The sequence below is a fragment of the Myotis brandtii genome, unplaced genomic scaffold, assembly GCF_000412655.1.
Source record: "Myotis brandtii unplaced genomic scaffold, ASM41265v1 scaffold679, whole genome shotgun sequence".
NCBI lineage: Eukaryota > Metazoa > Chordata > Mammalia > Chiroptera > Vespertilionidae > Myotis > Myotis brandtii.
Window position 1 is genome coordinate 1,216,720 of NW_005370653.1, and position 23,253 is coordinate 1,239,972.

At 54.0% G+C, this 23,253-nt stretch overlaps 2 long non-coding RNA genes across 2 annotated transcripts in view; one reads left to right on the plus strand and one right to left on the minus strand.

Moving 5' to 3' along the window:
- The window catches only part of LOC106723914, a 20,894-nt gene extending 2,772 nt beyond the window's left edge, over window positions 1-18,122 (minus strand). The window contains exons 1-2 of the long non-coding RNA XR_001359661.1: window positions 18,112-18,122; window positions 2,656-2,661 (exon numbers count right to left, since the gene is read on the minus strand). This is a non-coding gene — a long non-coding RNA (uncharacterized LOC106723914). The remainder of the gene's footprint in view (window positions 1-2,655; window positions 2,662-18,111) is intronic.
- Window positions 1-23,253, plus strand: part of LOC102262145 — a 43,813-nt gene that overhangs the window by 5,192 nt on the left and 15,368 nt on the right. The window contains exons 2-4 of the long non-coding RNA XR_001359660.1: window positions 621-724; window positions 2,174-2,306; window positions 20,469-20,603. This is a non-coding gene — a long non-coding RNA (uncharacterized LOC102262145). The remainder of the gene's footprint in view (window positions 1-620; window positions 725-2,173; window positions 2,307-20,468; window positions 20,604-23,253) is intronic.

Here is a 23,253-nt window from a genome sequence, read left to right on the forward strand (position 1 = left end):
GTGCAGCCAGGCCCCCCAACCCGACGTCGGAGAAGTTGGAGAGGCACAGGAAGAGCCGCCCCAAATGTTACTCCCTTTTTGGAAATTGTGCTGCCGCTTTTTTTTTTTTTTTTTTAAGTCTGTGGCTATAATAAGGCAAGTGTTCCCGGCTGGTGGGGTAAACAGTCGTGATGAGGGGCGCCCGACTTAGGAGCCAGTGCGTGGTGCAGGCTCATCGACGTGTGCTCCTTACGCAGACTCAGGATATGCCCACGGGGGAGTCAGTCGCCCCCCTTTTTTTAAAAAAAAATGTGGTTTTTTTTTATTGATTTCAGAGGGCATGAGAGAGAGAGAAACATCAATGATAAGAGAGAATCATGGATCAGCTGCCTCCTGCACGCCCCACCCTGGGGATCCAGCCCGCAACCCCGGGCATGTGCCCTGGCCGGGAATCCAACCAGGTCGAAGCTCAACCACTGAGCCACCCCGGCCGGACCCATTTTAGAATCTCCAAGTGGAAGTCATACAAAACAGTGGGCTCCTTATGTTATTTTATCGGGGAACATGGAAGTCTTTCCAGGGCGCAGTTGGAATCCTGGGAAGTTCTTGTCCTGTGACTGTTTGTCTGTCTGACCCAGCAGTCACCTCCGAGGGAACTGTGCCCAGAGATGCGAACTCGAGTGCGTGAGAGGAGGCTCAGGACGGCCCACTTCTGTCCCAGGTCCACAGACGCCCGGGGACAAAGGTCAGGAAATCTCCGCGTGTTCTTGGGCGTCGGGAGGCCATTTCAGGTCATTCAGTTCACTATCGTGCTTCTATTTCTTGATTTTATTTAAATTGCCGTGTACTTACCTCCCTGGGGCTCAGGAATCCAACTGGGAAAACCTCTAGAACTGTTTTTTTTTTTTGGTTTTTCATTGGCCAACCAGACATGAGAAAGCACTGGGTATATGTGATGCCCATTAGGTTTGTGGGCATGTACCACTGGACATGTCGAGTTTTGGTTCTAGGAAAGGGGGTGATAGCCAACAGCTGTGACACACTGGAGCAGCGGTTCTCAACCTGTGGGTCGCGAACAATGAAAATACATCCTGCATATCAGATATTTACATGACGATTCATAGCAGTAGCACAATTACAGTTATGAAGTAGCAACGAAAATAATTTTATGGTTGGGGGTCACCACAACAAGAGGAACTGTATTAAAGGGTCTCGGCATTAGGAAGGTTGAGAACCACTGCACTGGAGGGGAGGGGCGCCCCCTGCTGGCATAGATGTGTCGTCTCTTGGGCCTGAGTCTGTACCTATGACACCCATGGGACCAGGTGCTCTGTGAGTTATCATCACCTTGGTGGGTGTACAGTCCTCGTGGGAAGAAAGTGAAAACGCAGACCATAAGTAAAAGATGTTAATCTTTTTCTTAAAAGACTCTGTGCTCAGATTCGTTTAGTGGAGGCCCAGCTTACCTATCAACCACCCAAAAGGGTTTACCCAATTCCATTCATAAATTTAAAAGCAAGGATGGGCCCGGCTGGTGTGGCTCAGTGGTTGAGCATCGACCCATGAACCAAGAGGTCCCGGTTCAATTCCCGGTCAGGGCACATGCCTGGGTTGTGGGCTTGATCCCCAGTAGGGGGCATGCAGGAGGCAGCTGATCCATGCTTCTCTCTCACCATTGATGTTTCTCTCTCCCTCTCCCTTCCTCTCTGTAATCAAGAAAAATATATTGTAAAAAAGATAAGGACTCTTTTTAAAAATGAAAGCAAGCATGCTATTAGTGTGGCTGGTGGCAGGTAGGGAAGGGAGGGTGGGGGATGAGGATATATTTGACAATATTGCCTTTAAAAAAATAATCAATAGCCTAGCCAGTATGGCTCAGTGGTTGAGCATCAACCCATGAACCTGGAGGTCACGGGTTCGATTCCCGGTCAGGGCACATGCCCGGGTTGCGGGCTCTATCCCCAGTGTGGGGTGTGCAGGAGGCAGCTGATCAATGATTCTCACTCATCATTGATGTTTCTATCTCTCCCTCTCCCTTCCTGTCTGAAATAAATAAACTCAATAAAAATATATACTTTTAAATCAATAAAAATGATGTGTGATGAAAAATAAAAGGACATCTTCATTGGATTTTGGCCTCGGTAAAAATGTTGGGTTTGTAAAAAAAATCGTTTCATTTTCTTGTAAATCCCAGTTCTCTGCAGATGAGCCTTCAGAGATCGTGAACACCACAAATCTGTAGCAACCGAAGGAACGCATTCAAGGTGACAAACATTACCCGAGTGGAGGATCACTGGTGACTCAACTGAGCCTGGGACCGCTCATCGGTGAGTTTATGGGGATGGAGGACTTTTATGGAATGAGGTCAAAACTCATCATCACAGGCAGGAAAAGAGATGGCATGTGAGAGATTGGAGAGAAAAAATGGCATGAAGAGAACCTACATCTGGTCATCGTTATTCATTCATTCACAAACGGGCTCACTCAATCTTTCTGTTCACAAATTTCTCTCTGGAACAGACTGTTGAGGCTGAAATTCCAGCTCCAGCTCCTTTTTAAAAAAATATATTTTTTTATTGATTTCAGACAGGAAGGGAGAGAGAGACATCAATGATGAGAGAGCATCACGGATCGGTTGCCTCCTGCACACCCCACACTGGAGATGGAGCCCGACACCCGGGCCTGTGCCCTGACCGGGAATCAAACCGTGACCTCCTGGTTCATAGGTCAACGCTCAACCCCTGAGCCACGCCAGCCGGGCCTCTGCGGTTTTCCTATGACCTGAGCATCTTTCTGGGCTGGGGACGGAGGCGTGTCGGGGCACGACGCTGGGGGAATTCAGCAAGGCTACTGCTCCGTAACAGGCCGTAATTCTAAGCTGTGCAGAAAAAGACATTATTCTCTCGAGCACTCACACCACGCCTCGTGATGGCCAAGGCCTTGCTTCCCTCCGGTCATTTAATCCTCGTAACAGCCTATAAAACAAACATGTCAGGAGCCCTTTTACGGAACAGAAAACGGAGGCAGAGAAACGCCGAGCGACTTGCTTAAAGGCATATAGTTACTAACAAAGCCTCTTCGAACTCTAAATCCCATCTCCTCCTTTTTACCATTTTTCTTCCCAGTATTTCCAAGTAACACTTCAGGGGGCCTCATTGGTACAGAAAAAAATTTTTTAAATATATTTTTACTGATTTCACAGAGGAAGGGAGAGGGAGAGAAAGAGAGAAACATCCATGATGAGAGAGAATCATGGATCGGCTGCCTCCCGCACGCCCCACACTGGGGATCGAGCCCACAACCCGGGCATGTGGCCCGACCAGGAATCGAACCCTGACCTCCTGTTGGAAGCTGTTTTAAGGCTCCCCTTCCCTGGCTGGGGGAGGATGTCCCCTTCCCTTATGGAGCCTGGGCAGGAAGGAGACCGGCACAGCCTCCTGGGGAGTCTGACGTGTTGGATGAGGTGCGTGCTCAGTGCAGTCCACGGCATCAGAGGGGCTGCCCCCGAGCTCGGAGCACTAGGACCACACGGCCCTGCCCGCCTGCCTCCTTGCTTCCCTGCCCTGGCAACCCCTCAAACACCAGCCCCTGAAATACTAAACCCCACCGATGAGTAGAACCCTCCCAGCTCGGCCCCGCTTTGACCCCCCACTATTTTGTTAACTTTCTGGTGAGTCCAACAGCTCGAACAAGAGTGTTAACCCTGCCTGCCCCCAGCCAGCCACCTTCCCCCCCACACACACCACCCACCGGAAAGAGGGACATTCAGGCCACTGGGAGGTGGGCCATGGCAGCCAGAAGCAAACCCTGCCCAAGCAGCCAGCAGGAAAGAAAGAGCCTCTTTGCCAAAGGAGGTTTTGTTTTGCAGTTTCCAAAAGGTAAGGGAACCCTTCCAACCATTTTTTTTTTTTTTTTTGCTTACGGGCTCAGAATTTAAACCTAGGACACTCAATGGCCAGAACCCCGGCCCACCCCCGCGCGCCCGGGGCAAGCCGCCAGCCCCCGGAGTTCGAGTTTCTGCCCAGTAGGCTTGTAACCTGAACTTGCTGTTTCTCAAAAACCCGGTTCTCGGTAGCGGGCACTCACTCGGAGCCACAGGGTTCTGAGAATGATTGCGCTTGTCAGCTGCTCGGTCACACGCCCTGCGTTCCCCCAAATTGGCGTCCTGACAACGCCACCCAAGGCTTGCCGCCATCACCCAGAAGTAGGCCATCGGGCCTGGGAATCATGAGTCCATTTCAGGATCCCTCGGGTCTCCACCGCCGCCCATGGGTTGCAAATTCGTAGATACTTTGGGTCATGCTAGAACGTCATCAAAGAACTGGCCCCCCTGATGAAAATGTACTTTAGTCGGGATAACATCTCATATTTATTTATCCTTTTAAGATATATTTTTATTGGTTTCAGAGAGGAAGGGAGAGGGAGAGAGAGAGAAACATCAATGAGGAGAGAGAATCATGGGTCGGCTGCCTCCTGCACGCCCCACACTGGGGATCGAGCCCGCAACCCGGGCATGTGCCCTGACTGGGAATCGAACCGTGACCTCCTGGTTCCTAGGTCGACGCTCAACCACTGAGCCACACCATCCGGGCCACCATCTCATATTGAAACAGTGCCTCAAAGCAAAGGGGAGCCCTCAGATTTTATCTCCTGCTTTTTTCAAAGTATCGCGTGTCACTGAGAGCCGACTGTCAGGGACCAGGCATGCGAGTCCCCGGTTTACGGATGAGAAGCCTTGCAGGTCGAGGAGGAAGTGGCCATCACAGAGCTCGGGGCTCGGGCTGTGAACCCAGAGCCCAGCATTCGCCCTCCCACACACTCGCTTTATCCCCCGAGTTTATGTCTACGCACGATCAGCAGCACAAAAATATATGCGGACTGATGTCCTGTGAGCCCCTCTGGCAGGAATAGGGTGTCCTGTGCGCACAGCCCGGCTGTAAATAGACGTCCATAGTGGACAAATATAGACAGAGCCTGTGTTCGGCAGCGCTGCCCCTCCCCCCGCAGCCCTGCTCAGTGCTGGCTGCTGGGGGGGCGGAGGGGGGGAGGCACTTTTTTTAGGTCCAGTTGCCTGATAGTACAAAGAGTTCTGTGTTACATCTCAACACAGCCATTCATACCCCGTGACCCATTAAGCGCCGATTCCTGGGTTGGGGTTCTCCCAACATCTCGAGAGGAAAAAAAAAAAAAAAGAGGGAAAAAATAGCCCGACTGGAAAAAAAAAAAAAAAAAAGGAGCTCTCATGTACAATACTTAAGTCAAGAATTTGGAAACACGACCCCGGCCAAAGCCTTAAGAGGCCCGGTATCAAATGTTGTTATTTTTGGGTGGCGTGCAAAGCAGGCTGGTGGAGGGGTGGCCATGGTGCCCGTGTGGCTGGGGCAGGAAGCAGGAGCCCAGGGCGGGGTGGGGGGGCGTCAGGAGGGGTCCCCGCTGGGTGTGGGGCAGCAGCTGCTGGGCTGGCCCAGGGCCTCCCACGGGGAACTGGCCACACGGCTGGGGGAGACTGTCCCCTTCCCTGCGTCACCTCCCTTCTCTGCAGAAGGAGGCAGATGCCAACACGGCCCTCTGGGTCCCCCAAGGCCACTTGGCACGCTCTCCTCCCCAGGCCCTGGAAGTGCACCCCGGTGCAGTCTGACCCCCTCCTCCCCCAGCGCAGTTTGGTTGGAACAGGCGGCATTGAAAGTGCACCGCTCCCCCCTTGGGAACGATGTCCGCGGAGATATTTTTATGCCCCGTCTGCAGTGGGTGAAAGGGATTCCTGGCTTAGGGTGTCACCAGGTCTGCACCCCTCCCGCCCCACGGGCGTGTCCGCGTCAGAGTGAGGCCCTGCCTGTGCTTGGGAGCAGAGCTCACTCGCCTGTCCTGCCGGGTCTCCCTGCCGGCATAGGCACAACCATGGACACACACACTTGGAGGCACACGGGCACGCCCACACACATACAAGCACACACACATACAGGCACACACATATACAGGCACACACATATACAGGCACACACATATACAGGCACACGGGCTCACACACGATCACACGGATGCACACACAGGGATGCACACACGATGGCATGCACAGGTGGTCACACACACATACAGGCACACATGAGCGCACACACATGGAGGCACACAGGCACGCCCACACACATACAAGCACACACACATACAGGCACACACATATACAGGCACACACACACAGGCACACAGGGGCTCACACACGATCACACGGATGCACACACAGGGATGCACACACGATGGCATGCACAGGTGGTCACACACACATACAGGCACACATGAGCGCACACACATGGAGGCACACAGGCACGCCCTCACACATACAAGCACACACACATACAGGCACACACATATACAGGCACACACACACGATCACACACATGTGCACACAGGGATACAGGCACACATGAGCACACACATGGAGGCACATGGGCACGCCCACACACATGCAAGCACACACATATACAGGCACACACACACAGGCACACAGGGGCTCACACACGATCACACGGATGCACACACAGGGATGCACACACGATGGCATGCACAGGTGGTCACACACACATACAGGCACACATGAGCGCACACACATGGAGGCACACAGGCACGCCCACATGCGCACCTACATATAGGTACACATGTGCACACACATGACCACACACATGCACACACAGGGATGCACACACGATGGCATGCACAGATGGTCACACACATACAGGCACACATGCTGGCAAAACATGCACACACATGCATGCACACATGGGCATGCACAGGGGAACGCACACACAGTCACACACATACAGGCACACAGGGGCACGTATTCACGCCCGACTCAGAGGCCAGATGGTCACCTGCTGTGTCATGCATGGACTTCTAGAACAGATTTGAAAATTATTCTGGGAGAGCCCGGCCAGGGTGGCTCAGTGGTTGAGCCTGGACCTATGAACCAGGAGGTCACAGTTTGATTCCCGATCAGGGCACATGCCCGGGTTGCAGGCTCGATCCACAGTGTGAGGCGTGCAGGAGGCAGCCGATCCATGATTCTCTCTCATCACGGATGTTTCTCTCTCTCCCTCTCCCTTCTGCTCTGAAACCAATACAAAATATTTTTAAAAATTATTCTTGGGGCGCATGAGAGAGACGCGAGACTCCTCTGTGAAAATAACTAAGATATCAAATCAACCCTCCTGAGCACACAGAGGCGGGAGAGGCAGGGGGCCACCTACACTCCGCTCTCACATTATTCACAGGCCCTCAGACTTACCTTAGATGGAAAGGTCTTTAAAATATTTAGACTCGATGCCTCTTCGTAAGAAAATCGATGTTTCACTGCCTGGGAACCTGCAAAATAGAAGACTGTCTATTCTCGTCTTGAGCATCAGGTGTGGGTGTCTCCGAGACGGCCTCTAAGTGACCTTCTAGTGTCCGGAGCTGTTTTCCACCCGATGCAGCAGGGAGTCTGAGAGCCGAGGGAGGGGAAGGAGCCGGGACAGCTCTGTGCACCTGTTCGGTGAGGGACTTGCTCTGGGCTGTGTCTGGGGTTCTGAGGACTCAGGGGGTACCGTTAGGCTCAGCCCCCGACTCCTAGTTTGGACATTCCCACCACTTCCTTATTTTTAAAAACTATATTTTTATTGATTTCAGAGAGGAAGGGAGAGAGAGAGAGAGAAACATCAGTGATGAGAGAGAATCATGGATCGGCTGCCTCCTACACGCCCCACACTGGGGATCAAGCCCACAGCCCGGGCATGTGCCCTTGACCGGAATCGAACCCGGGACCCTTCAGTCCGCAGGCCGACGCTCTATCCACTGAGTCAAACTGGCTAGAACTCTTCCCCCGCCCCCTTTTTTTTTCTGTAATTTTCTGAAGCCGCACTGAGCTGTACTTCCTATCTGAAGCTGCCAGCCATTCGTCAGGGGGACTTAACGCCAAGGAAATAAGGGGGAAGTGTTTGCATGGGAGACAGCTATTTCTGCAGCCTGATAATGGATGATATCACTGTCTGGGAGCTGGGACTCAGGACCCGGGGGCGGGGAGGACAGCAGCCTGGACTGCCGGGGGAGGTGGTCAGAACCCACAGAGCCAGGCCCTGAGCCCAACCCCCCAGGCCCAAGAGGGGCGGCCAGTTGGCCAGCTGGCCAGGACATGGCAAAAGGTTTTGAATCCCTTCGGTAAAATAGTCACTTTTTCTCTAGAAGTTGTGTTTACATTTGCCATTGATGTCAGTGAGGAAGGGAGAGGGAGAGAGAGAGAGAGAGAAAGAAATATCAATGATGAGAGAGAATCATTGATTGGCTGCCTCCTGCACGCCCCCTCCTGGGGGTCGAGCCTACAACCCAGGCATGTGCCCTGACCGAGAATCGAACTGTGACCTCCTGGTTCATAGGCTGACGCTCAACCACTGAGCCACACCGGCTGGGCTGCCATTGCTTAGCTGGGTTGAGTCCACTGCTGGAATATCATCATTTCAAAATCGTAATGGTCTCTCTGGTTAGGTTAAAGCAGGGACCGCATCTGCCCTCGGATGACCTTGGCTTTATCATCCTTCTCCCACGGCCTGCTTTAGGGATCGTCTCGATACGCTGTATTTTATTATGACCAAAGGATTCTATCGTATAGCATTGCTCTCTGTGGATTTAAAGACTCGGGGGGCCTAGCCAGTTTTGCTAAGTGGATAGCGCATCGGCCTGGGGACTGAAGGGTCCCAGGTTCGATTCCCGGTCAGGGCACATGCCCAGGTGGCGGGCTGGATCCCCAGTGCGGGGTGTGCAGGAGGCAGCCGATCCATGATTCTCTCTCCTCATTGATGTTTATCTCCCTCTCTCCCTCTCCCTCTCTGAAACCAATAAACATATATTTAAAAGGAAAACATCTGCTCCATTTCTTCCAGGCATTCATGACACCTGTGTGGTCATGTGTATTAGATTCCATAGGCAGCACAGGATTGGCCAAGTTCACCCTTGCTCTATCCCCCAGTCCCTAATCACCCAGATAAAGGCTCTTGGGAAAACCCAGATCCCACCAGGTGTGTGTCCTCACTGGTTGCCATGCTGGGTGTGGCAGCGACCTTTGGCCAAACACCTCACCTGTATCATCAATCTTTCTCTGATTAGTATTACTTTTTGGGAGGGGGCGGGGGGGGGGAGGTCTAACCTTTAAACATCTCTCCCTGCTCCATGGGCAAAAAGTTTGAAAAGTGTTCTTTTGACATTTCAATGTGAAGTATAGCGAACTAGACTTTACTTCTATTATGTGAAGTAGGCATCTCATATCTTTTCCCCTCATATGTCTGTTTTTTTTTAAATAGAGAACATGAGGCCAGCTGGCGTGGCTCAGCAGTTGAGTGTCGACCTCTGAACCAGGAGGTCGGGGTTCGATTCCCGGTCAGGGCACAGGCCCGAGTTGCGGGCTCCATCCCCAGTGGGGGGCGTGCAAGAGGCAGCCGATCCATGATTCTCTCTCATCATTGATGCTTCTCCCTCTCTCTCCCTAATGCAGAACTCAGATTCCCCCAGAATGCATTCAAATGTGAAGTTGTATAGAGAAGGTTCCCCGGATTAAGAACTGTCACCCTGGCCACTGTTGTTAGTTAAATGCCCCACTTCCACGCAACCTTGAGCATAATTCTTGTTACAAAGGAAGAGTCGCCCTAGCCAGTTTGGCTCAGTGGCTAGAGCATTGGCCTGTGGACCAAAGGGTCCCGGGTTCGATTCCGGTCAAGGCCAGGTACCTCCGTTGCAGGCTCCTCCCCGGCCCAGGCCCTGGTCAGGGCATGTGCAGGAGGCAACCAATGGATGTGTTTCTCTCACATCCATGTTTCTCTCCGTCTCTCCCTCTCTCTTCCACTCTCCCTAAAAAATTTATGGAAAAATATGCTCAGGTGAGGATTAAAAAACAAGACAAACAAACAAAAACAAAAGAAGAGTGAACCTAGATCTACTTAAGACATTTTCACTTGCAGGTTTTTTACAAGCCCAGGATTTCGTAAGACGAAGGGTGTGTCCGGTCAGCCCGAGACCTGCTTCTTTTTGTTACTCAGCCCGCAGCCTGGCACCGGCTCTGGATGCCGAGGGGTGTTTCACCCCCACTTGCAGCCGAGCCGTGACTCAGCCTGCTGAGCACTCCCTTTCCTCCGTGTGACAGGTCAACTGTGTTCATTGCTGTGGCATGTTTCGTGCCCCGTGGCTGATAAACAAGGCAACCCAGTCAGGAAACCAAAGCACATTCCTGACGTCTGAGTCACCGTCGGGAGCCTGCCAGCCTTGCCGTCGAACATGCTCCTGCACCTCGCACAGAGCGAGGGACTGCCTGGGCTCAGAGCAAACCAGGTTCACCCGCGTCCAATGTGGACAAAATCCGATTCCTTTTCTTTTCAAAGTCGTTCACTCCGATTTCGGGGCGATTTTCGTTTGTCAGATTAAGTGACTCAAAGCCCAAGTCCTAAGATGCCAGAGGGAAGACAGTTCCCACTGCATCCCAGGGAAGCCGGAGAAGCTCGGGGGGCGTGGGCCCGGGGAGCGCAGCCGGATTCCAGATCAAAGGGCCTCGGATGGAGGCATCAGCTTCCTTCGGACTCTTCTCCTCCCCTCCCGGGCCCCGGATCCGCTGGACGCCGGCCCATCTGGGCTGAGACCTGGAGGCGGCCGTTCCGGGAGCAAGGGTGTCTTGAGGTCACATTCAAAGCCCAGATTTCCATGTCTGGTGAAGCAACCGGAATGTGTTTACCAACGTGCATGCGATTTTCAAGGTCAATGCTGGGTTTCTAGCAGGAGAGAAATAATTGGTATTCAGCACAGGGAGAAGCCAGCAGAGCCCTGGGCCTGGTGTCGCAGTGTCTGTGAGCAAACAGTCTCAGGGCTGCCTCTCTCAACCCCTCAGTGCAGGCCCATCCTCTCACCAGCAAATGAGGGACTTACCCCAGACTTGAGTTTGGGAACAGATTTCATCTCCTCCCACCTTTTCTTTCTCTTCTGTTTTGTTAATCCTCACCTGAGGATATTTTTTCTTTTCCTTTTTAAGATATATTTTTATTGATTTCAGAGAGGAAGGGAGAGGGAGAGAGAGAGAGAAACATCAATGACGAGAGAGAGTCATGGATGGGCTGCCTCCTGCACGCTCCACACTGGGGATCGAGCCCGCAACCCGGGCATGTGCCCTGACCCGAATCGATCTGTAACCTTTTAGTTCCTAGGTCGATGCTCCATCACTGAGCCCCACCGGCCGGCCGGGCAGGGCCGATGGGTTCTGGATAAATTGCAGTTGTATGACATGAACACGGGTCCCTCTGGCCTACCTGCAGGTCGCTAATTGCTCGACCCTCTCCTGCCTCAGGCTGCGCACTTCTGTGGTCAGGGCTCTTGGGCACAGGCTGTGGCTTTGAAAGTGCAGACGCCCCTGCAGAAGAGAGAAAGCTTTGGCAGGAAGGCGAGGGGCGCCCTGTTCTGACCCGCACGACGCCGTCTGCGCTCTGGTGCCCACTCTCCGCTCGGAAGCTGAGCAGGGTCTGGACCAGATGTGCTTTGCGGTGCCATTGCAAGGCTGACCTCGACCAGACCACATCGCATCATCCTCCCCACGGTCCTCCCCGGGGAAGATGCGCGAAGGTTTCAGAAAAAGCTCTGTTGGAGGTCAGCAGTCTGCGGTGTGCGAGCCAGAAATGGGAGTGGACGGGACGCAGCTCCCGGAGGGCCCAGAGGTGTGGTGCCGAGGGATGCGGCTGCCGCACGCACATGGCCAGGTGCATTGCACGCTTCGCATGGATCGACCCACTCCTGCCTGCTCCCTGCAGTCACTGTCCTACCCCAAAGCCAGGAGGTCTACATGCATTTGTTTCACTTGGTCCAGGATGGGAAACCCGGATCCTTTGGCACAAAAGGAAAAATCTCGGAGACCATCAGGGTAAACCTTCATGTCCCGGAGAGGGAAGGGGCCGAGCTGTTTAAGCTCTGGTGGACCCGCTGGGCCAGCGTGGCTCAGTGGTTGAGCGTCGACCTATGAACCAGGAGGTCAGGGTTCGGTTCCCGGTCAGGGCACATGCCCGGGTTGTGGGCTCCATCCCCAGTGAGGGGCGTGCAGGAGGCAGCGGATCAATGATTCTCTATCATTGATGTTTCTATCTCTTTCTCCTTCTCCCTTCCTCTCCGAAATCAATAAAAATCTATAAAGAAATAAAAATAAACTCTGATAGACCAAACGAAGAGGCAAACGAGGCAAAACCGGGAAGCAAATAGGACCTCTGAAGAGACAGGCAAGCCGTCATTCCCACGAAATAGGATTAAACCGAAAATATTACTGATCAGGTTTAGTTGTCGGTTTGCAATTCAGGTTCCTCCCACATGTGCGACTCCATGAAGGATCGTAGATTAAATAAGTCAAGACACATGGCAAAACGTGCCCATAGCCATTCGTCCCTCCTCGGGACCCGCGTCTCCCCTCGGCGACAAACCCAGCGACGTGACTGTTGCCGAGAGAGCCCGGGATCAAACAGTCACGTATCGGCCCTGGCTGGTTTGGCTCAGTGGATAGAGCGTCGGCCTTTGGACTGAAGGGTCCCGGGTTCGATTCCCGTCGGGGGCACATGCCTGGGTTGTGGGCTTGGTCTCCAGTGGGGGACATGCGGGAGGCAGCCGGTCGGTGGTTCTCTCTCATCATTGATGTTTCTGTCTCTCTCTCCCTCTCCCTTCCTCTCTGACATCAATAAAAATAATTTAAAAAAAAAACAGTCACGTATCCTTATCACCATAGAGTCGTTACATCAGAAGTACCAAGTCTTCTTCTTTTTTTTTTTTAATATATTTTATTGATTTTTTACAGAGAGGAAGGGAGAGAGATAGAGAGTTAGAAACATCGATGAGAGAGAAACATCAAGCAGCTGGCATGGGGGAGGCGGCCGGTCGGGGGTTCTCTCTCATCATTGATGTTTCTGTCTCTCTCTCCCTTTCCCTTCCTCTCTGAAATCAATACAAATAGTTTTTTAAAAAAACAGTCACGTATCCTTATCACCGTAGAGTCGTTACATCAGAAGTACCAAGTCTTCTTTATGTGAACTACCCATAGTCATCCAATGTTAACGAAAATACCTCCCACATCCTGACAAAAAGCACACGGCTTGAGTGATAAAAACGAAAGAGCGGATCCTGTCGCTGTGAATGTTTAATCTGCAAGATAATAGAAAGGGCCAACCATTAATAAGACTTAATTGTGGCGTTAAATATTTAACGTTACCTCCGCGGCTAAATTTTCGTGTGCGTTTTGCATATTTCAAGTGTAAAGGGCTCCCTAATAAGATGTGCCGTTCCAGCAGCGTCAGATGCTGGCGCACTTCCCTGTGACTTGCTGCCTCCATCAGGGTGGCCGCACGTCACTTTATTTATCGTGAAGTGGAGCGCACAGCCCTCCATACGGTTTACTACAAGTGATGCTTTTTTCTAAAGGGGAGTGGACTTAGCCCTGGCCAGTTTGGCTCAGCGGATAGAGCGTCGGCCTGCGGACTGAAGGGTCCCTGGTCCGATTCCCGGTCAAGGGCACATGCCTGGGTTGCGGGCTCGATCCCCAGTGGGGGATGTGCAGGAGGAGGCAGCCGGATAATTCTCTCTCATCATTGATGTTTCTCTCTCTCTCTCTCTCTCTCCCCCTCCCCCTCTCATTTCCTCTCTGAAATCAATAAAAAAATATTTTTTGAAAAAAATAGCTCCGATGAGACCTCAGGAGGTGAATCAGCCGGAAGACGAAGATGTCTGTCTGAAAGGCCTGCTCCTCCTCCGACAACATCTGGAAACAATAGGAAAGGCAGCGGGGAAACCAGAGTCCGGTGTTTCGGTCCCCGGGCAGGAGAGAGGGCCGGAGCGTGTCTTTCCTCCGTCTAGGAGCTCAGTTCTCTGGAATCCAGGGCTCCCGGCCGTGGGAATGCGGGTCGGGCCTCCTCCCTCCCGGCCGCAGGCTGGTGCAGGCTCCCGGCTGGAGGCCCCGGCAACGGTTCCGTCACCAGAAACACGCTCTCCCCCGTGTCCCCCCGACCCACCCACTCCCGGCCGGCGGGGCCCAATGAGCCATGGCCCTGGGGCAGCTGCCTGTCCTCCCCAAACAGGCCCAGCCTCACAAGGACACGCTGGCCCTTTTTATTTATTTTTAAATGTATTTTTATTATTTTTATTGATTTCAGAGAAAAAGGGAGAGGGAGAGAGAAACATCCATGATGAGAGAGAATCATGGACCGGCTGCCTCTTGCACACCCCACACTGGGGATGGAGCCCAAAACCCGGGCACGTGCCCTGACCGGGAATCGAACCGCGACCTCCTGGTTCATAGGTAGACGCTCAACCACTGAGCCACGCGGTCCGGGCTCTTGATGTTCTGCTTCTGCCTTAAACAGCATCGTGGCTGCTTCCTGGAGCAAAGTGCTTTGTCCTTCCTCTCAGGGAGGAGAACAGGTGATGATGAAATAAGTAAGGGCCTGATCCCCAAGGTCGTTCCCCAAGGCCACGGCCACGCTCCACGGAGCACGCAGGCTCCCGTGGGGTCACAGCGTCCGGGCGCCCCTGCCCCTCCCAGGGTGGTGGCAGTGGGCGTCCTCTGGGCTCCGCAACGTCCTCTCTCCCGTGGGAAGTGAGACGCGCCGTGGCTTCCCCCTTGGATGCTTCGAACGTGTTCCGTGCCTTTTTCTCTTTCCTCCTTCTACCCGGCCCTCTCCTTCCCCCGGTGCTGCCGGGGCACCCGTTGCCATGGTAACCGCCGCTCCTGCCTCCCTGGCTGTGAAGAGACATGGTGATGAGAGTAGGGATGCAACAGCTTCCCGGAGCGGTTTCCATTCTCGGGCTCCTTATCTCCCTGCACTGATTTTCTTCTCCCCTCTTCTCCCTCCAGCCACCCCTTCCGCTCGTACCTCCAGGCCCTGGAGGCCGGTGCCCCCTCCTCAGGGTGAGCCCGGGGCTGAGCCGGGAGGAGGGTTAGTGGGGTGACGGACGGATGAGGCAGGCATCTCAGGTCTCATTACAAATCTTTATTCTTCAGAGGCTTCCACACCCCAACATGTGAGCGAGACACAAAGGCTCTGGGGTGGAATCGAAGCTTCGGGGCCCAGGAGGAGGGAGGGGTGGGGGTGGGGGGTCCAGACCCATTAGATGAGCATCCTCACCTGCCGGCCTACAGAACAGAGATGCTCAGCCAGCTCCACCTCAAACCTCGCCCCCACTCACCCCTGTAGCCACTCGCCTCTGCCCCCGCCTCACGACCATCCCTGAGCCTGGAGTTGGTTGTCTTCAGCCAGCTTTCCTTACTGGTGTTTTTCTGTTGTTGTTATTGCTAATCCTCACCCGGGGGTATTTTTCCATTGATTTTTAGAGAGAGTGGAAGAGAGAGGGAAAGACAGAGAGAAACATCGATGGGAGAGAAACACATCCATTGGTTGCCTCCTGCACGCGCCCTGACCAGGGCCCAGGCTGGGAGGAGCCTCCAACCCAGGTATGTGCCCTTGACCGGAATCGAACCTGGGACCCTTCAGTCCACAGGCAGACACTCTATCCACTGAGCCAAACTGGCCAGGGAAGTCTCCTTACTGGTTTGGAGACATGGAAATACAGTGCGTGCAAACATACACACACACACACACACACACACAACACACACACGCACGTGCGCGGCTTTTTGTTTTTATTTTTAATAGATTTTTATTGATTTCTGAGAGGAAGGGAGGCAGAGAGAGAGATAGAAACATCCATGATGAGAGAGAATCATGGATCGGCTGCCTCCTGCACGCCCCGCACTGGGGATCGAGCCCACAACCTGGGCATGTGCCCTGACCGGGAATCGAACCATGCCCGGAGCGGTTTCCATTCTCGGGCTCCTTATCTCCCTGCACTGATTTTCTTCTCCCCTCTTCTCCCTCCAGCCACCCCTTCCGCTCGTACCTCCAGGCCCTGGAGGCCGGTGCCCCCTCCTCAGGGTGAGCCCGGGGCTGAGCCGGGAGGAGGGTTAGTGGGGTGACGGACGGATGAGGCAGGCATCTCAGGTCTCATTACAAATCTTTATTCTTCAGAGGCTTCCACACCCCAACATGTGAGCGAGACACAAAGGCTCTGGGGTGGAATCGAAGCTTCGGGGCCCAGGAGGAGGGAGGGGTGGGGGTGGGGGGTCCAGACCCATTAGATGAGCATCCTCACCTGCCGGCCTACAGAACAGAGATGCTCAGCCAGCTCCACCTCAAACCTCGCCCCCACTCACCCCTGTAGCCACTCGCCTCTGCCCCCGCCTCACGACCATCCCTGAGCCTGGAGTTGGTTGTCTTCAGCCAGCTTTCCTTACTGGTGTTTTTCTGTTGTTGTTATTGCTAATCCTCACCCGGGGGTATTTTTCCATTGATTTTTAGAGAGAGTGGAAGAGAGAGGGAAAGACAGAGAGAAACATCGATGGGAGAGAAACACATCCATTGGTTGCCTCCTGCACGCGCCCTGACCAGGGCCCAGGCTGGGAGGAGCCTCCAACCCAGGTATGTGCCCTTGACCGGAATCGAACCTGGGACCCTTCAGTCCACAGGCAGACACTCTATCCACTGAGCCAAACTGGCCAGGGAAGTCTCCTTACTGGTTTGGAGACATGGAAATACAGTGCGTGCAAACATACACACACACACACACACACACAACACACACACGCACGTGCGCGGCTTTTTGTTTTTATTTTTAATAGATTTTTATTGATTTCTGAGAGGAAGGGAGGCAGAGAGAGAGATAGAAACATCCATGATGAGAGAGAATCATGGATCGGCTGCCTCCTGCACGCCCCGCACTGGGGATCGAGCCCACAACCTGGGCATGTGCCCTGACCGGGAATCGAACCATGACCTCCTGGTTCCTAGGTTGACGCTCAACCACTGAGCCACACCGGCCGGGCCACACCAGGGCTTTGAAAATCCACAGCAACTGAAGCATCATCCCCAACCTTCCCCCCCACAAAGCCAGGCTCCACTGGGCATCCAGGGAGACAGCGGGCACGGGGCTCCCTCCATCACCCCCCAAAGTTGTTTGGGGGATCTTCTCGCCCCATTCCTCCTTGGACCCAGACCTGATCCTACCAACAACAGGAGCCCGCCAGCCCGATCATCATAAACATGTAACCAGAGAGAACCATGTCCCCTCCCGAGGTTATGGCTTCACCTACGGCAGAGGCCCGGCTATTTTTAGCGAATGATGTCAGTGGGCTTGTTTGCATTCTTGGAAACTGGCAGGAAGCCTTCTCTCCCGTGATCTATGAAATCACTGATAAATGCTCCTTTTCACCGAAAGAAAAACAGCTTCATACACGCGGCCCTTCTCCGCTTTCATCCTCCCTCCCGCGCCCTCCTCCCGCCCGCCAGCCACCCTGCCTCCCGGGCCCTCCAGCTCCTCCCGCCCCTTCAGCGTCTGGGATTTGTCTCTCGCAGCAGAGCCTGTGAAGTGGAAATGAGCTGCTGGGTATCGCAGATCAAAAACGAGGCTGTTGGGATGCTCAGGATGGCTTTCTCCTCTCCCTGAGCCTGGAAGGCTGCCAACGGGCGAGCGGGAGTCAGACACACGCACACACACACACACACGCACACGCACACGCACACGCACACGCACACACGAAAAGGCGCATCTATAGGGTGTCCCAAAATTCACGCAAGAAGTAATTTTGATAGAAAACACAGGTTTATAATCAACAAAAATTGTTTTGTTATTGATTCATAAAGCATACAGTAGAGGGTTATGTATGGAATAGGACATCGGGTCAATGGCCTCCACGGCTTTGCTGGCACATACGCAAAGCCGTGGTCTTCATTGGTCTTCATTGTCCCTGCTCCTGGGCCATCATTGGTACTCGGTCATGCTTATCAAATGGAAGGGATTGAAATCAAAGGGCCACAGATATTAGAATCGGATTCAATGAACCAAGTAAAAATAGGCTTTTATTTGTTGTTGTTGTTGTTGTTAGTGCTCACGCAAAATTCAAATCTTGCGTGAATTCTGGGACACCCTATATAAGGCGGCAGTGGCTCTAGGGGGCCCGGTATTTACGGCCCAGCGCCAGCTCCGGGTGGCTGTTCTGCCGGTGAAGATGGGAAATAGATAGTGACTCGGGATGGGATCGCCATTAAGTGTGGAAACAGCATCCCTGCAGATTGCGTGTAATAAACCGTGAGAGCCGCCGCACTGGCTCAGCCCCTGGCCCATCCAGTCCCCCCGCTCGCGATCGGCGTGGGCGTGAATACCTGGGGTGGGAACGCATCTGTCTGCTTCCCTCTGTCTCCCCGTCAGGCACTTGGTCCCCGTTATGCCACCCTGTGGAGCGTTGGGCGGGGCTGTGGCCTGGAATTGAATTAATTCTCGGCCCTCCTGTGGAGATCCGTTTAGAGGGCCTGGGGCACAAGATGTAATCATCCTTATCTTAGTTCCTGTAAAAATGAACATCATCATCATTATTATTATTATTTTAAATATATTTTTATTAATTTCTGAGAGGAAAGAGAGAGAAACATCAGTGATGAGAGAGAATCATGGATTGGCTGCCTCCTGCACACCCCATACTGGGGATGGAGCCTGCAACCCGGGCATGTGCCCTGACCGGGAATTGAACAGTGACCTCCTGGTTCCTAGGCTGATGTTCAACCACTGAGCCACACCATCCAGGCTTTAATTTTATATCTTGACATGAATTTTTTTCTTGTATTTTTAGTGCATTTCTAATATCAAAGTAACATGCTCATATTCTTAATGTGAAAGTAATGTGCAGATTTTATTTTATTCTTTTAATATGTTTTTATTGATTTCAGAGAGAGGAAGGGTGAGGGAGAGAGAGATAGAAACATCCATGATGAGAGAGAATCATGGATCGCCTGCCTCCTGCACGCCCCTCACTGGGGCTCAAGCCTGCAACCCCGGGCATGTGCCCTGACCGGGAATCGAACCGAGACCTCCCGGTTCATAGGTCGGTGCCCAACCACTGAGCCACACCGGCCAGGCAGTAATGGACTCTCTGAAAGTGCTTGTTTGTACCTGGCAGCGTTCCTCGCCTGCTGGTCAGCTCCTAGCGCTATTGCTTCAGAGCTGAGCGGGGCCTCTGTGTGTGTCTCTTACAAACATATCAACCACACGCGAGGCCCACCTTCTCCCTCACGGCACGCAGCGAGGTAGGCGATCGAAACGCGACATGTTAGAACCCAAAGCACATGACAGCGAGGAATCGGTGTGAAATGACCGCCCTCCGCGCCGAGTTCCTCCCTCACAGGCGGGCAGCAGCGCCCGGGATGAAAGCTGGCCCGTCAGACAAGCCCATTCAGGCTTGGGATGCCGCTGTCACTCGCCCCACGGGCTTGGCGATAAAGAGCGAGGATGAAACGCCTGCCAAAGCCCACGCGGGGCGGCCCGGGGCCAGCGCCGCCCGCTCTGCCCTCTCGGGAGGGTGGCAGCCGCGCAGACTTGTTCTGGCCCAGGTGGCACGTGACCCCAGATCTCAGCACCCAGGAGCCGCCTCTGGGAGTTGGGAAGAAAGGAAAGGGAGAACAGAGGTGACCGTGGAAACCACGGCTTTCCAATGAGCTCATGGAACCGGCCCTGCACAGGCAGGTTAGCTGTAGGCCCAGGAGTCGCCCGCGGTGGCAACTGGAGGTTCATTGGGAAAGACTAGAACAGTGGTTCTCAACCTTCTGGCCCTTTAAATACAGTTCCTCATGTTGTGACCCAACCATCAAATTATTTTCGTGGCTACTTCATCACTGTCATGTTGCTACTGTTATGAATCGTCATGTAAATATCTGATATGCAGGATGGTCTTAGGCGACCCCTGTGAAAGGGTCATTCGACCGCCAAAGGGGTCTCGACCCACAGGTTGAGAACCGCTGGACTAGAACCTCCTAACCGATGCTCAGTGGATAGAGTGTCGGCCATGAATGGAAGGGTCATGGGTTCGATTCTGGTCGAGGGCACGAACCTCGGTTGCAGGCCCCAGTGGGGGGCGGGAATGTGCAGAAGGCAAGTAATCAATGTATCTCTCTCACATTGATGTTTCTCTCTCTCTGTCTCTCCCCCTTCCTTCCACTCTGTAAATATCAATGGAAAAATATCCCCGGGTGAGGATTAACAACAACAACAAAAGTAATAAATAAATTTTTTTAAAAGAAAGAAAGAAAGAGTAGAATGAGCCGCCTCCTCCCTGGTGCCTTTGTTCCTCCTGTTCGTGCCCTTTCTGGGCCCTCGGTTCCCTGGGGGGTTACCCTGGGGGCCTGGGAGAAGGGGTGCCCCTTGGCAGTGGGGAGCAGTGCGGGCCCCGGAGAGATGCAGGCACATCTGCCAACCGCTGAGCTCCCAACAGCCCTGCAGCCCACACTCCGGGTCCAGGGGACACGCCGGTGCTGTCAGCCTCCGTCACCGGCCCGCAGGGACGTGGGGCTCTGGGCCCTGCCCCCCTCCCCTGGGGGGGTGAGACAGGAGGCCTCCTGAATCCCCGCCCCCTCTCTCCCCACCAGGTGACTGTGAGGTTCAACGCCCTTGGAGATAAGAGGCCTTACTGTATACAGACTGCGATTTTGCCATTTCAGCAAACATTTATCGGGCCGCCCGGGTCACCTGCTTCCTTTGACGGCCCCGAACCGTTCTGACAGGTAGGTCATTGACTCCGGTTTAGGGGCCAGGACACTGAGCCTCACAGAGATGCACGGACGTGCCCCAGCTCACACTCCCGGGCAGCGGCTGAGCCAGGAGTCCAGTCCAGGGCCGTGGGGAGAAGGAATGTCCCCGGCCCAGAGGCAGGGGCTCCCGCGCCCCCGGAGGGTGCCGCCTGGTGGGCTCACCTTTCTCCTCACGGGGTCGCGTCTTCCTGGGCTCAGTGTCCCGCCACCCATCCACCCACATCATAAACCAGAGGTGAACGTAGCTGCGAATATCTGGCAGCCAAAAAACCTGCGTTGTGTTTTGTTCAAAAGACCTTCAAACTGCCAGGCCGGGGTGGCTCTGTGGTTGAGCATCGACCTATGAACCAGGAGGTCACGGTTCGATTCCCGGTCAGGGCACAGGCCCGGGCTGTGAGCTCCATCCCCAGTGTGGGACGTGCAGGAGGCAGCCCATCCATGATTCTCTTTCATCACTGATGTTTCTCTCTCTCTCTCCCCCTTTCCCTTCCTCTCTGAAATAAATAAAAATATATATTTTTTAAAAAGCTCTGGCCAGTTTAGGTCAATGGATAGAGCATCGGCCCTTGCACCAAAGGGTCCTGGGTTCGATTCCAATCAAGGGCACATACCTTGGGTTCAGGTTCGATTCCCGGCCCCTGTCAGGGCACTGGTGGGAGGCAACCAATAGATGTCTCTCTCTCTCTCTCTCTCTCTCTCTCTCTCTCTCTCTGTCTCCTCCCTTCCACGCTCTCTAAAAATCAATGGAAAAGTAGTCTCAGGTGCGAATTAACAACAACAAAAAATAAAGCCCCCAAACTGAACAAGTGGAGGTGCCCATGTGGCTAACGGCTCACGGGACGGTTCCTCAAGCCCCACCAACCCTGACCATTGTCACCCTCGTCACCCTCCTCCTCACTGTTCCATTTCATGTCCCCACGGAGCTGGTGACCACTGACGACCTGGCGTTCACCTGGGCCTCCCGCCCCTCCCGCTGTCTGCCGCCTGTGTCCCTGGCAACCGCCTCCCTCCCAGGGACCTCCCCCAGGGACCCCTTTCCTTAAGCAGCTGCCCGTTGTTTTCCACAAGGAGTCCCCAGGGGTTCCCTGAGGCAGACTCGCACTTGACCCTGCCGTGACCTGGTCACGTGCCCTCCCCTCGGGGAAGCGGTGCCAGGCGCTGGGCGCCCAGGGCTGGATCCTGGCAGCCTCCCGCCTTCCAGCTCATCACCTGCTGTTTGCTCCCCGGAACCTGCGCTGGGACCTGCCTGGTGTCAGGGGTTCCTGCCGAGGCAGCTCCCCGCGGAGCCGGCCAGCGGCACAGCCCACACCGCCGTCCGTCAGCGGAACTTGGCCTCGGGCGCACGGGTCATGCATCTGCTAGGGTGGGTGAGGGGGGCATCGCTCAGCACCCGATCTTGACTTTGACGCTTGCCAAGCGCTTTACTAGTATTTCTTTATTTCTTAAAATATATTTTTATTGATTTCAGAGAGGAAGGGAGAGGGGAGAGAGAGAAACATCAATGATGAGAGAGAGAGAGAATCATCGATCGGCTGCCTCTAGCACGCCCCTCACTGGGGATGGAGCCCGCAACCCGGGCCTGTGCCCTGACCGGGAATCGAACCGTGACCTCCTAGTTCATAGGTCGACGCTCAACCTCTGAGCAGAAGCAAGATATATTTTTAAACACACGCCTCAGAGAGAGGAGATCCCCTCACACGGCCCCAGGGCCTACTAATGGGCAGCTGTTGGCCATGGGTGCCCTCAGCCCGTGCGAGGCTGTGTTCTCAGTTGCTATTTCTATTCCCGTCCCTGGCAGACCACAGGAGACTGCCCGCGGCAGAAGGGTCTCGCCTGCTCTCGATTTCAAGACTGTGATTTCGGGCCTGTGCTCACGGACCGAATTGGTAGCTTTTCTGTTTCCCTTCTTCACACAGACTCCGTGGCACTGCCCGACGGGGCTGAAGTCTCAGAAGTTGGCTAGTTGGCTGCCTGCCCGGTGCCCGCCGCCCCCCGCCCCGTCCCTCCCCCTTGCCCGAGCGCTCTGGGCCCCTGCTGATCCTCCTAGCAGCTCAGGTCCCTTATTTGCAAATTAAAATAGCCTTTTTGGCCTGGCTGGCGTGGCTCAGTGGTTGAGCATCGACCTATGAACCAGGAGGTCACGGTTCGGTTCCCGGCCAGGGCACATGCCCGGGTTGCAGGCTCGATCCCCAGTGTGGGGCGTGCAGGAGGCAGCCGGTCCATGATTCTCTCTCATCATGGATGTTTCTCTCTCCCTCTCCCTCTCTAAAATCAATATATTTTAAAGAAAAAGAAAAGAGCCTTTTCGGTGTCAGTTTTGCTTCTTCTCGTCGCTCTGATGAGGATGTATTTCCTTAGCCGCAGAGAAGAAAGGCATTGACGAGTCCTGCAATGACGCCCCTCTATTGCGTGCATTCAGATTGCCCTGCTCAGGTGCACTGGTGTGTCCCCTGGTATTATAACCGTGGTTGCTTGGGAGAAGCACTTCTTTTTTTTTGTTGTTAATATATTTTATTGATTTTTTACAGAGAGGAAGGGAGAGAGAGATAGAGAGTTAGAAACATCGATGAGAGAGAAACATCGATCAGCCGCCTCCTGCGCATCTCCTACTGGGGATGTGCCC